The sequence below is a fragment of the Humulus lupulus genome, chromosome 5, assembly GCF_963169125.1.
Source record: "Humulus lupulus chromosome 5, drHumLupu1.1, whole genome shotgun sequence".
NCBI lineage: Eukaryota > Viridiplantae > Streptophyta > Magnoliopsida > Rosales > Cannabaceae > Humulus > Humulus lupulus.
The window spans coordinates 100,621,483-100,626,584 of record NC_084797.1 but is presented as its reverse complement, the minus strand read 5'-3'; the positions used below and the strand labels follow the sequence as shown (position 1 = coordinate 100,626,584).

Here is a 5,102-nt window from a genome sequence, read left to right as displayed (position 1 = left end):
GAAAAACAGAGTGTTGCTGGTCTGTGACTAGCGCTGTAGCGCTAGCCTTTGGGCGCTACAGCGCTAGGCTAGGGCTTCCTGGGCGTTTTTGGTTCTATTTGTAGCGCTATAGCACCCTCCTTAGAGCGTTGTAGCGCTACCCTGTCTCCAGGAAGGGGTTTTTTAGTGTTTCCTTAGGGTTTTTGCCCGGAGGCTCGGGGTTTGATTCCACCACCCCGTTTGGTGGAATTAGGGCTTCCCGGGGGCTCAGGATTGGTCCTGAGGCTAGGTTTTGGATTTGAAGTTTGGTGGTGATTTTGATCTATGGCTGTGACTAGGTACGCGCTAAGGTTCAGACAGGATCGTTCTTGAGGATCAATTGAACGAGCTAGCGAAATCTAAAGGTAAGAAAGCTGCACCTGATTATGTGGTTAGGTTGGGACTAAGTGTTCCCTATGTTTGTATGCGTTGTTATATGAATGTGATTAACCATGTGAACATGATGGGACTAAGAGCTCCCTATACTTTTATATCATGTCATGAGTTGGTATTATGCCATGGGACATGCGATAACCAGCCTAAGGGTGTCAGAATCAACATTTGCGCACAGGGCGCGGCTCGGCCACTGGTGGCTGAGGCAGCTTATTTATCAATGAGCTTGGTTAAGCTGGCCGGAGTCAGTGAGTATTACACTGGGGGCGGCCTAAGTGAGCCGACGACAGTGGGTTAAATCAAGGGTGCGACCTAAGGGCGACGACCCTGAGTATTACTTGATGGATGTGATTAGCTGTTGATTATGAGTGTGAATATTGTGTTATGGATATGATTTGTTGACTGTCGGGGTGACAAATTGTTAATCTGTTGAGTGTTATCACTGATTGGATAAATGTTATGAAATGATGAATTATTGGTTGTGCATTGTGGAATATTTGATTAATGATATTGATCTTGCTATGATATCATGCTTTCTTGCTGGGCCTCGGCTCACGGGTGCTACGTGGTGCAGGTAAAGGCAAGGGTTTGCTGAATCAACCATGAGTTGGAGAGCTCTGGGGGTGATGTGTACATTTTCAGATGCTCGGCCGCCACGGTCGGCGAAATTGTGCAGGGACGGAAACCTAAAATGTGTATTTTTCCATTAGAGTGGCTTGAATTGTTTATAACTTTTTGAATTTACTGTGACTAAGTCATCTAAACCCTGTTTTGAATTTTCATGTATTAAACTGTCATTTTTAATGAAAATAACATGTTTGTGACCAAAATCTTTTATTCCTAATCCATTGATGACATTGGATTCACATTTTGTTTAAATGACTTGATTAGCAAGTCTTGCACTATTTTAAACACACATTGTAATGGTGTTATAGGTCTTATAATTTTTTATAGAAAATAAATAATAACATATATATATTGAACTGTAAGAAAGTGCTTACTGATCTTGAAACAACAGTTTGAGGTGCCCCATTAGGCTGGAAAATATATGCCCCTGAAGCCTGCAAGACAGATCATTTTAAGTACTGAAGGCATCGCTTGGAAAAATTTGGGACTTGAATAACTCGACAACCATAGCACATGAAGTGCTTACCTGAGAATCAGAATGACCAGTGCTTGAACCATACCAGAGATAGCTCTGTCGTATTAGTACATCAACCTTGTAATATATGACAATCAAATGAGCATTATTTTAGCATGCAAATTTTTTTGTCAAGTTAGAAAAAAGACATAAAAAGGTTCCTTACAGATGTAAAATTGACATATAAACTTAAGTTAGCATTCCATTTTTAGTGCCCATTTGTGGTTGGCTTGCCTGATTTTATAATATGTAACTACTGGGTTAAGAAATATTTCCATGGTTACTTTTTGAAATTAAACAACTTACCTCAGTTTTAGAATTGTACATCTGTTTTAGTTGTCATGAGGAAGACGAAAAGGTCAGCTTTAAATCTCTAGGCCCAACTTCAATGGTATCATTTTGTGGATTCTTTATCTTGGAGAGTAAATTCCTGTTTACTGCAATAGTTTGGAAAAGAAACCAGAGCAATTAAACAATTAATGCCTCTTTATGCATACTGTATGATATTGTATCTTAATGGTGAGCTTCATAAGAATCAACTATATGTTCAATATAATTTGACTAGCAAGTTTGAACTCAATTACTTGTACTAGATGCCTTTGAGACAAAGTAAGTATTCCAACCAAACGATAGTACAGAAACTTGAAAATGAAGCCAATACTTTGGAGCTTGTTTTGGTGAGTGTCCCAAGTAAGCTTGTGCATAGAACTTTCTCAAGTTCTTTGTAACATTTTCTAAACTTACATACTGTGCCTTAATTGTATTGCCTAAAGAATCTTTAACAACGAGATTGACATCATTAACCTGGTGGAAATTGTGATTCTCAGACCACATTGGAGAGAGTATTCTAATATTCTAATATATTCTAGTCATTCAAATATTCTAATATATAATCATGTGAACTGAGCAAACATATACTTACCAATATTTTAACAATGTCGGTACGGGGCCAACCAAGAGGATTATATGCCACTACAGCTTGAAATAGTATTAGCAATTAAGACAATGAAACATTACAAATTTCACCTTATTATCCATTGAAGGGTAAGGAAATCTCAAAATTTTACCGAACTTTTCCCTTCTGGAATGTCTTCCTCTATTGGTGGGCAGTAACTGATATTGAGTAATTGACACTGTTTAAATCAATGTAAAGAAGATAAGGACAATGGAAATAAGTAGAATAGAAATAGCTGCGTCAGTCTAGAGAAATATGACGAATAGAGACATTTAAAAGAAAGAAGCAATTTCAATAGAAATACTGGGTTATAAGAGGCCACAAATACATATACATGAAGAGAAATACTACTCTCTCATGAAATAAATTAAAAATCATAACTGAGAAAAAGATAGATTCATTTACCATTGAAAATAAACTCTAAAATATTAATACAAAACTAATAACCTGAAATAAAAAAGAGGGTTTGAGAAATATATGGAAGGAGAGATTGTTAATCATTGCTGGGTTTTCAGAGAAATAGAGGACGATACTAAGAGAGGGGTGGTGTTGGAGAAATGGACGGCCAATGAGCGGATCGTTGAAGAGATGGACAGTAAAAGTGTATAGGGAGGGATTGATGGGTGGCTGTTGTTGGGTTCTTAGTGCCTAGACAAACCAAATAAAATAATCCCCTATCAAATTCCTAAACTTGGTAGAGAAATAATCTTATAATTATCATATTGGAACCAAATAATCTCATTACTGAGTAAACCAACAATCAATGTCAAACACAAAATATGAACCAATCAATCAAAGTTATCCCATCATCACAGTCAAATTACCAAACATGGTAGAGAAATAGTCTTGAAATCATTAGAAAAGAAAGCAATAGTATATATATATGTGTGTGTGTGTGTGTGAATAATGAATATACCTCAAGACTCAAATGGATTCTGGGTTGGTCGATTTGCAAGCCTTACTCTTACAGTCAAGAACATTTTCAAATTTTGAGGCAGGAAGATCCTCAGACAAAGATCCAACATAGAATCTGATGCTATTTGAGCCCTTATCGGTATGAATCTTAGTCACAGAGACCCACAAAAGGAGCATCTTGGCTTCAATTCCAGTCACATCAGAAACCGACCCATAACTCAATTTCCCTATAATCTTCTTATCGCAATACACATATCGATCGAAATACACATAGAAAGGGCTTCGGAGCTCGACCTCGAAACTATCGTCGCCTCAGAGAGAGTAAGATTGGAAATTGGGGAGGAGACCCTTTGGGAGACCGAATTTGGAGAGGAGGTCATGGACGTCTGAGATTGATGATAGGACGAGACTGAATGGACAGTCGGAGTTCAATCTGAGGACCCTGAAGGATGAAGGGAAATGGGTTTGTGAGAAAAGGGTCAAAAGTAGCCGGAAGAGAGAGATCAGAGCAATGGTTGACATAATGAGAAGATTTGCTTTGGCTTGGTCCCTTTGTTGCCTTCTCATATTTCTTTGAATCGTTGTTTACAAGTATTCTAAATGGGATTTATCTTTCCTGAAGGGGAGTGAGAAACCGAGAGAGATGGGTCTCAGAGGAAGATGAAGTATGTAGAGAAAATTAAATAAAATGATAAATAAATCTTTTAAACTTGGCAATAAAAGAAATGAAAAAGGAAACATATGTCGCCCAAAATTTGAGTGAACCCGCTTATAATTTTAACACATTTAGCATATACTTTTTCATTACTGTTAGAATTTAATGTTGTGGTAGTCCTATTTTGTTGTAGTGCAGTCTGAAGTAGGGAAACTTAACTGTAGCAGAGTATGCTCGACAGTTTGACCAACTATCCAAGTTCACCCCAGAGTTGATCCCAACCAATTTCCTGAGGGTTACCAAGTTCATTAGGGGACTCAGACCCCAAATTGAGCTAGGAGTCAAGCTAGCTAATCCTGGAATCACTTCTTACGCCGATACTCTAGAAACGACTATAGAAGTGGAAAGGCTTCAGGCGAATGTTAGTAAGGAGGAAGCCAGCAAGCCTGAACCTAAGTAGCAGAATCAACCTCAGAATGGTTAGAACCGCAACAACAACTTTCAACATAGCAATAATAATGGCCAGAAGATAAGGCATCCTGATAGTAAGCAATCTGACAATGAAAAAAGAGGAAGGACTAGCAATGGAAGCAATAGGTCGGGTTATGTAGAATTCTCGTAGTGCTCCAAATGCCAAAAGAAACATCTTGGGGAGTGTCGTGCAAACACCAAAGGATGTTCTAATTGTGACCAGGAAGGTCATCGGAAGAGGGAATATCCACAACTCAAGCAAGAAGAGAAAAGGGACAACAAGATGGTTCTAGCCAGAGTCTTTGCCTTGACCCAGGGAGAAGCTAAAGCTAGTAACAAAGTGGTCACAGGTCAAATTCCTATCCTCGAAAATATATGTTCAGTATTATTTGATTCGGGAGCACCACACTCGTATATCTCGTTAGGAATGATAGAGAAATCAGACAAACCTTGTGAAAGATTTAGAACTAGGTTTGTGACAGAATTGCCTTCAGGAGAAGTAGTCCTATCATCACGGATAGAACGAGGCGTACCAATTAAAATTGAGGACATAG

At 38.4% G+C, this 5,102-nt stretch overlaps 1 pseudogene; it reads right to left on the bottom strand.

Moving 5' to 3' along the window:
• Positions 1-1,901: 1,901 nt before the first annotated feature.
• On the bottom strand, positions 1,902-3,989 carry LOC133779337 (uncharacterized; annotated as a pseudogene).
• Between the last annotated feature and the right edge of the window lie 1,113 nt (positions 3,990-5,102).